We start from the raw sequence: 10,146 nt of genomic DNA, 5'->3' as shown, positions 1-10,146 counted from the left end.
TTGCTCTCGTTCCCACTGTCGATGGCATTGATGAAGATATTAAACAGTACCGGTCCCAATACGGACCCCTGCGGGACGCCACTCGTCACTAACCTCCATCTGGACATTGAGCCGTTGACCACTGCCCTCTGGATGCGACCATCCAACCAATTCCTCACCCACCGGACAGTCCACCCATCAAATCCATACCTCTCCAGTTTAGAGAGAAGGATGTTGTGGGGGACCGTGTCAAAGACCTTACAGAGGTCCAGATAGACGACATCTGTAGCCCTTCCCGTGTCCACTGATGTAGTCACTCCATCATAGACGGCCACTAGGTTGGTCAGGCAGGACTTGCCCTTGGTGAAGCCATGCTGGCTGTCTCGAATTACCTCCCTGTCCTCCATGTGCCTTAGCATAGCTTCCAGCAGGATCTGTTCCATGATCTTCCCAGGCACAGAGGTGAGACTGACTGGCCTGTAGTTCCCCGGGCCTTCCTTTTTTCCCTTTTTAAGAATGGGGGTGGGTGATGTTTCCCCTTGTCCAGTCAGTGGGAACTTCACCGGACTGCCATGACTTCTCAAATATGATGGATACTGGCTTAGCAAAGTAGCTGATATGGAAGATCAAAAAGTTGTTTGACATGCAAGATTATACACTGTTCTGTTTTGATTTTTGGAGAGTATATATATATAGACACAGTGACCTTAGTTGCAGGTAATTTTGTAAGAAGTTGACAATTCTTTTTCAGTTCTCCTCCTTCACTCCCAACTTTTTAAGATAAGAGAAAAAACACAGTTCTGTAATTTTGTAGTGGTGTTGGTATTTGATTTCTGCAGGATCATCCTTTTTTCCTTTTTTTTTCCTTTTAAATCTTCCTAGTTAAAAAAAAAAGTAAAGTGGAAATTTGAGTGGCTTTCAGCCTTGTGCATTCAGTCATTCTATGTAGAGAAGAATGAAAAGAGGTTACTTATCCACAGAGAAAATAATGTTTTCTCAAATAGGTTTGAATAGGTGTATTCAGGTTGAAACAGTTGGATATCATCAAGGGGTGTGTAAGGACAATGAATTTTCTGAAATTGTAAATATTTCTGGTTGTCCATGAATGATTTATTTCAGGTCTCTTAGGTGGCTGAACATGGAACAAGTTCCTGAACAAGTTCAGGAAACTTAAAGCTAAAAGGGAGGGCAAGGGCAGGCTATCGCATACAGATGTGAATCTATATTATATTGCTGTTTGGCAAATGGTTAATATTTGTTGGTCTGTTTTTTCTTAATACTGGTGTCATGAGGCATTCGTTGCTCCAAGACTTTTCGTAGCTTAGCTATCAACAGCACATTCTGTTGATAGCTAAGTTCTGTTTGATAAAGGGAGAATGAGTTTGAAGGATGGTTTGGGAAGAGTGCAAAAACAGCTGGGCAACTGACTGGGTTTGTTTTTTCCCGTGTATCTTTTAACATATGGAAGGGTGGGAAAGAAAAAGGTCCATTGGCAGGTTTAGGCCCTTCTATAGGAGGAGGTCAAGAAGAATGTTGCAGAAAATAATGCATTGTCTTTGGTCAAAGTATTTTTTGTTTGCTGTCCTGGGTTGCACGCCAGGGACAGAAAAAGTCTGTTATGGCTGACCAAATAGACCTGGTAAAATCCTGTATGTCTGTGTGGGATCAGACCTTGCAGCTGAGAGAACAAATGTCTCCTTGAAACCTATAGGAATTACTGAAGAGAATCAGACCTGTTTAAGAATAACCCAAAGGCTGCTGTTGCAATACAGATGCCATTTTATATGCCTAGCGACATCATATAAGCAAGGTACATTCTGTACTACAGAAAGAAGAGAACTTGGGAGCTGTTTTGCAATGTGCTTGTTAACACATGTGCAGCGAGGGCCCATAGTTGTGTCTGGTATGGATGCTGAGCAAAATACGCTGTTGTAAGATGGGCACAATATGGCGCAGAAAACAATCTGGTCATGTCTACTCCATCATTCAAGTCACATTGCAACAGGTAAGTAAGTAGATGTAAGCTTTGTTTTACTTGAGATAGTGGAGCTATGCTCATTTGCAGGTCGGTCCAGTCTGCTGTAAGGTTGCAATACTCTTTACTATTGACCTGTATTTTTAATTGTAATTTTAGTAAGTGCACAATTACATTTTCAAGGGAAGGTTCATCCTAAAAATTGGCTTGCTTCACTGATCTCCTTTTGGAGAATTCACCTCAAATAACACAATTTTAAATAATTCCTCTGACAGCATTTAATAGCTGAAACGAAGACTTAATAATACTTCTAATCATTCTAATAAATGAAATTTATTTCCAACAAAGGAAACTTTAAAATGCTGCTGTGTCAACTAATGAAGTAAAGCAAGCAACCACAATGCACAATTCCCAGGATCAGCTAAAACATTCTGCAGGAATTGAGTTGGATGTTCCTCCTACCTCCTGCCTTCGGAAGTGGTAAAGAGCGAGTGGGAGAACACTTACTTCATGTTCATCTCCTTTATTTGAGTTTTAACATGGTCTAGTGGATAAAAGTGATTTTAAATCAAGAATGCTTATGCTTTAGGGGGAGAAAAAAAATATTTGCAGACTTATTTAGCAACCTGTTTAAATCAGCTGTGAAGGAGACCACTTCTCTCTTCTCAGAAAGTGACCTGCCACTGTTGTAGACTACAGCTAATACTTGAACGCATCAAGGAGCAATCTCTCTGGATAGTGCTTTGAAAAGGCAAAGAATATAATACAAGATTTAAGTATTTTCAAAGTTAGCCTTACATGTCACCACGTTGTTTCTGTGCTGCTGTACTGGTTGTTTATAAGAGAAATGTACCAACACATGCACTTTAGAATTGTAAAGAGATGACATCTTTTATTGTGAATGTTTGTTTGCTTTATGTCACTACAAAACCCAGTCTTGCTTGCCTTGATTAAATCTTGCATACTTTTCTGTAGTTTTATCCGGAGTTCAGCCTATAGCAATGAAAACAGAATTCATTTCTGACAAAGCTAATGTTACAGAAACAGAGAAGCCCTAGGAAACGTCTGAGGGCTGCACACAGAATAGTATGTTTGACTACAAAGATGTCATAGTTAATGCACTCCACTTTGCAGACCAGATATTTCTTTGACAAAGTAGTGGAAATAGGTTTATTAAAAGTACAGTATCCAAAAACAGCATCCGAAGCGTCTTTGATAAATCTGTTCTTACAGCTGGTTGGTCGTGTGGCTGAAGAAGAGTCGATTCACAGTGAAGTCTGTCTTCATTGCTCATTGCTCATCAATGGCCTTTGTTAAAATAAAACCCAAATGTTTCTTCTGGCTGTGTTAGTAAATACACTGTCATATAGAATCATAGAATATCTCAAGCTGGAAGGGACCCATCAGGATCATCGAGTCCAACGTGAAGACACCATCAGGAAGAAAAGTACACCTGTCTCTCAAACTCAACCTCTTCAGGTATGAGCGACTTACCTGTAGCATCACTGGTTGCTTCTTCAGAAAAGAAACATTTTCAGGGGAGGGGAATTGGTTCTAAGGGACATTTTCCCTTAACATTATCAGACACTTCTGGGGAAGACAGACAGAAAAAAATGACTCACTCTGCAAAAGCCTTGAAATCACTGGACAGTGTGCAGTGGTCTTTTATGCACTTCTATCACAGGGGAAGCAGGAGGGACACATGAAAGCTAAGGACATTCTCTCAACATGAATCTCGGGTCAGGAGAGTGGAAAAGCCATCCTCAGCACTGATGGAAAATTACCTGAACATCTGCAATCTGACAGCTGCCAAAACGCAGCAGTCTGCATCTCATCCACTGTTACCAACACATTTCATTGTGAGGGGAGGAAAAACAAAAGGGTGGGAGGTTTTGGTAAGAGGAGAGAAGAAAACCAAAGATCCCATTCCACTGTATTGAAATGCAAGAAGAGAACAACAGTGTGTGAGGATATGCAGAACTTCTGGAGGTCCTGAGAGGACCCCGGGCAAGTAGCGCTGTCTGCAGAGCCTCTTCTTGATGTTTTCTACTGCCATCCTCTGTCTTGTGCCCTGGGAAATGGGATCACCACCTAAGCAGACATTCTCCAGTCCTTCCCCAATGACAGAGGCCGTGTTCTGCCCAGCGTCTCCATTTCCCTCAGGCAAGACTTTTCCCCGCTCAAGGTCACCCTCATCGTGCTGCGCGCCCAGGCCCTACCTGGTGCCACTCGCAGGATCGGTGCCACAATACCACAAGCCCTGCTCTAAGCATGACCCGGGCCTTTGCACATCCTCACCTTCCCTCACAACTGGCACAAAGAACGTATGGAGGGATGCAAAGCCCCGCGCTGTCTGGCAGACTCCTCCCAGCTGCATAAACTTCACCCTGTATGCTTTGTACAGCACAGTGCCGAAGGTTATTTTTGTGCTCAAAAGCAAGATGTTGCATTGTGTGCAACATATCCTGTAGCCCCAACTTACCCATTTGATGGGTTTATGAATAAAATTTTAGTGATTGCAGACACTACGATTTTTCCAGAGAGAGACGTGATGCCTCAAGACTATTATATTACATTGAGTAGATCATAAAAATAATAATAACTTTTCCTTTTTTCTTTTTTTCAGAAAGAGCCTTAAATATCAAGCCCTGAAACCTTTTAATGAAAGAAAAGTTGTTTTCAATAACTGAAGTATTTTAATCCTGTAGCTGTATTTTTTGTTGTCCTCTGACAATTGTAGAGTTGGATGTAGTAACAAGCACACTGGGTACAACCCCACTCAATGGGATAATACACAAATAATGTTAATACTCTTAGAAACAACTATTCTTTCTTCATGATAACTTCAGTAGTAACCCCAGATTATAAAGTACATTCTTTGTGCCCCATAACAAAGTTTTCAGAATGTACCATGAATATAACAAAGTACCTAGGAGTATTAACATCATGTGTAGCTGCAGGATTAAAATACCTGCTTGCTAGTAATTCTTGATTAATGTGTTCTGTTCTTTCAAGTGGCTGTCTGATTTAATACACTAAAGTCTCCACTAGATATGTGGGCGTATGTATGCACATGTATCTGAGAATGGGATAGTTATTCTGTTTTTTAATCTTTCAATGTTTTAATTTTTTGAAGCCACAGTACCTCCTGAGTGCAAGTAATCAGTATTGTATTTGTGGAAGTTTTTTCTGTCATCTGAAAAAAAAATGGCAATTCTTTGATGTTTTTCCAATGCTAAGTGTTAAACCATATACTAATGTTTTATTTTAAAAAGCTAAAATTAATTCTGACAAGAGCATTTTTATGTGAAAGTAGTTTTATTTCTATGAATTTCTCAGTGTTTTTGTAAAGAAATCAAACGTAAATCTAAAATAATTTGTCAGTGGTATTTTAATTTCATTGTAGTAATAGTATTCTGGTTTTATACCCTCTGACTTGAACCAGAAACCCTTTAATTGCTGGTTCTACAATTGCGTATCTGTTTTGCCTCCTTGAAAATGGAGCATAAATGGTTCTTCTCAAAGGGTTAGGGTATAGCTAAAATCAACCTTTTCATACTTTCCCTATATTCATTTTTAACCGTTTACAGTATGTCTACTAAGGAAAAAAAGGTTAATACAGAGTGTTTTGCCCATCCAGTTACTTCACTTTGCACTGTCATGGCAGAATCTAGTGTATTAGCTGGCTGTATGAGCACAGTTAAACGAAAATTAAATTTCAGGAGCAATTCCAGCAACTTATTTTCTTCCAGGAGATGGCGCTGTAGCCTCATTAACAAATGCCAAACAATTTTTTTTGGGGGGGGGGGGGAAACCAGCAAGGTTTCTTTGCAGATGAGAAATTGCAGGTATTTGAAGAATGGATTTGAAATGGATCTTGTAATTTTCATTTTCTTGACAAGATACTGAAGCTTTCTGTTATGACTGGCTCGCTTCAAAGTTGCTTTTCAATCTTTTACAAGTCATTTCTAAACTTCACTTCCATACCGTAAAGTTTGGCAAAGTTTGCGCAGGTAGGTGGTCACCACGGCAGTGCTCCTCCTGCAGCCAGGAGTTTGGTGGTGGTATGCTCTGGATGGCTTGGCACTGCTGCAAAGAGTGGAATAAACCACTGGACCTCACTGGCTGAGTGACATGGCTGAAAAAGCAGATTTCATAGCATAATTCCGTATTTTCTTTCTACTTTGCTAATGATTTCCCTTCTCCCAGGCTTTCAGGAGGCAGCTGTAATGGAATGGTGGCCCTTAACACAAGAGACCTAACAAAACTAGGTGTCAGGTTCTGGTGAGCAGATTGATGTGTCAGCAGTGTTTACCTTCCTCTTAACGAGTGCTTAAATTTCTTACCTGGAAGTGCTAAAATCGAGGTGTTTGGGTAACAATACACTGGTTTGCTTTTCAGGTCTAGGGCTTAAAAAACAAACAAACAAAAAAAAGGGTGCATTTTTAATTTCTATTTCTATTCTAAGTTGCCATGGCTACTGAGAGCTTTTTTAATGGGCTAACCAACAACCATCAGGCATTGTTTTAGAATTTGACCATAAAACAAACAAAAATACCCAACAAGCCCCCAACTCCAGCTGTAATATTCTGTTATGCTGCGGAACTGGGGTTTCTGTTCTGGAAAGACATCGACCAAAAGGAGGAAAGCTGTAGTAATACAGGACAAACTATGCAATTCTAATGAATCACAACCTGCAACATAATTATAAGAACAACTGGAGAAGGTAATTGCCTAGCAGTTTTCACTGGACGTGTGTGTGTGTAAGCCAACAGCAGCTTCAGGAGCTCACAAGCTTGTTGAGGTTGTTTTGGCAGGCCTGGGGACAGGCTTGCACTGCATGCTGGAAGTACCAAAATAAACACTGCTGCTGTATCAGATGCTGTTTGGGATTGGTTTCAATAAGAGCCAAAGCAAAGAGTAATTTTCTTTTTAATAAATCGTGCTATACAGATGTGTGGATTGTTATTTTAAAAAAAAAACAACAAACCAAAAACAACAACAAAAAAAACCCAAATCCTGACCATTCCAGTAAATCTCTGTACTTGGTGTTGAACAATTAAAATCAAGTGATTGGTGCTTTGAACGATCTGTCCATCCATGCTGTGATGGCTTGAGCTGGAGGCTTTCCATTGCGGGCAGCTGGAGAGGTGGAAAGAAAGCCTCTGAGCCCTAAGCGGGCACGAACGCAGACCAAAACGTCATCCTTGGAGACTGCAGTCCTTTTCAGCCACTGCTGTGTGAGATGGCATCATTTGGATGTCTGAAGCTTGTTTTATCTCACTTTTAACCAGTTTTGCATTTTCAGTCTTGCAGGTTTTTTTTTTTGCTTTGTTTGTTTTTAATTTCAGCCTTTACCCTGGCCCTCAGGTGCCCTGAGAACAGGGCTTTTCTCTAGCCCACACATCTCCTCAGCACTGGCTGTGGCACGATGCTCATCTGGGGACCAAATGCTGCTGTTATTTACATACTCGGCGGCAACGGCTTGTACCAGCACCAGGCCAAAAAAAGTTCAAACAGTCTCTTGAATGACTTTATGGTCTCACTGAGGAGCATGTTCTGTCCTAGGATAGTACAATGTATATCACATTGCATTGGAGTTGTAAAGGAGTGTTGTCTTAGGGTCTTGTCAATGAAAAAAAGCAGAGCAGCAAGAATTGGACCCAGGTATAAAGGAAACCAAAGGTGAGGCACAGCTGTGGCCTGGCTTGTGCTGTGCCACCTGCTCCCAGCCGTGGTCCTGAGCAGGCTTCACCATTTCCCATACAGTTTCATCGTTAGCTTCCCAATGGCTTGGAGGAGTTTATTCCTTCTCAGTCAAGGAGATCTTGAGAGAGAAGGACTCATCCCAGAAGGACTAGTTTGGTGAGTTGAAGTAGATTGTGATTTTCTAACTCACCCAGCTCTCCTTGCTATTTTAAACTGTTTGCTTAAGCTTAACAAGCCTGCGCTCCTCCATGGTTTCATCTGCGATGCTCAGAGCAGCTTGTATGCCCGTTGCCTTCCTGCGGGAGTGCTTTGGAGCCTCCTGTTCAGTTCAGCACTGTTTGTACACGATCTACTTCACTGTTTCCCCTGCAGAGGGGTCCTTCTGCTCTGCAGGATCTAAATTCGTCATTCTTATGCTGGCTCAGTCTCTTTGAGCCCAGAACTGTTGCTATGCCGCGGTACTCCTTTACAACGTTCCACAGCAAAGGTACATGGCATCCAGGCTTTCGTGGCAGATCAACAGAGTTTTCTTGTCTGATGGGATGTCTCTCTGATCCACCTTGTTTTTCTGAATTTCACCTAAATCAAGAGATTCATTGACTGGGTGGTTTCTCCTGCCATGTTACAATGCAGGGAGCAACTTCTCTCTCTGGAAAACAGCTTCAGAATGAAACTGAAACCAAATTTACTCACTGGAAAAGCTTTTGAAGATGGTGAGGCCTAAGAATGATTTTATTCTCATACTGATGGAAATTGGGCTCTGTATGCTTGCTGAGGGTCTTAATGTAATAAAACGCGGTGCTAATCTGCCCAAACATTATAGCTGAAGAACTGCTGAAGGAAACTGCAGCTTTGGCTACAATTTTTAGAATTAGATATGTACCTAAGGAAAAAAAGGAGAAGAAAAATAGCGCTTGTATACATTTCAAAACTAAAATTATAAATGCAGTCTTAAGTTGTCCTACCACCTGGACATGCTAACGCTCAGTTTGTTTCAGCTGCTATCAGAACTTGCTGTTTTTGCCAGAACCTGGTTTCAACCACAAGTTTTGCTTTGCAGAAACAGCCTGGATTTAAGGCATCAAAATTACAATGAATTTACTAAGATGGTGACAATTTTTTTTGTATGAACAGCTTGTCAAGGATGACTCTTATGGTGCTGAGTAAAATGCCAACTGAAATTTTGTTGAAAGCGTAGTCGTTAACAAAAAAAGTCAGTTTGACAACACTATCTTTTTCTCATTCATAGGGTGATGCTCTGAATACCATCCCTTTGCCAGAAGATGACCAAGGCAAGGAAGGGGTGCCCCCGCTGCACCCCTGACGTACCTGAACTGGAAAGGACCAACTAACATCTTGAGGATTTAAAAAAAAAAAAAGATACTTGGTTTTAAATATGCACTAGTTAACTGCTCCATACTTGTTATGGACCAGTTATGTATTTATTAGCACGTGTGTGATGTTTCTAGAAGAACCAAAGCATATAAAGCTACAGGGAATGTCATAAACATGCCAGTTTGAGTGCTCTTAGCTATCAAGAACTGAATGGGTAATTTTAGATGTACAAGCAGGCAATGAGGAGCTTTTTTCAGGCTTCAAATGTATCCCTTTATTGTAGAGGTCCAATATGATATGGCAAATATTAGAATATGCACAAATTGTTCATTTTAAAATATCTGTGTCTAGCTGGCAATGCAAAACCCTCTCACTAAGTTCATGTAATGTTAAAAGTCAATGGGAAGAAAATCTATTCGAAGTTTAAATTCTTCACTAATAACTGAAATTCATTTTGAAACAGTTCGTACTGGTGTAACTAGTGGCAACAACTGAATGCAATTCAGCTAGGAGCTGAATGGAACAAACATAAAGGCTTGATTACATGTTTACAGGCTCTCTGCTCCTTTCACTCGGGAACATCACCATTGCTATAATGGATGGGAAAAGCGGGTTGTTCGGTGGTTATCCTTGCTGACAGGGCCTGCATCGCAAGCTTCAGAAAAAAGTTTACTTTTGTAATGGCAAAGAGGTTACGTTGCATCGTTGTGGTCAAAACGGGCCTTCATTTGCAGTTTTTGCAGCTCTACTGCTTGAATTGTGGTTTCCTGGGTGTGAGGGCTCAGCTTGAACTTTCAGATCCAGTTCCTGGCTGATACTTATTCTAGTGAACAACCGAGAGCAGAAGTCTGCTCTGATCTACCTTGTGCATAATCCTGTTGATTTCTCTAGGTAGGAAAAAATCCTGTTTTTGTAATTTTTGAAGTCTCAATTTATATTGACAAGCATTAATATATTTTGGTTTGACTTGGGTGGGTCTTTAAACAAATTACATCTCAGTGTGGCCACAGAGGCCATGAATACACAAGATGCATATTAATGCATGACAAAAGGACCTGGCATCCTCTGTGTCTGTCCTGTCAGTTACTTCTGAGAATTATATTTTCATATTATCGCACACTTTATAAATCATTTGCTTTAGCCTCAGC

The sequence above is a fragment of the Pygoscelis adeliae genome, unplaced genomic scaffold, assembly GCF_000699105.1.
Source record: "Pygoscelis adeliae isolate BGI_AS28 unplaced genomic scaffold, ASM69910v1 Scaffold113, whole genome shotgun sequence".
In the NCBI taxonomy this organism is placed as follows: domain Eukaryota; kingdom Metazoa; phylum Chordata; class Aves; order Sphenisciformes; family Spheniscidae; genus Pygoscelis; species Pygoscelis adeliae.
The sequence above is the reverse complement of the archived record's forward strand: the minus strand, read 5'-3'. Positions refer to the sequence as shown.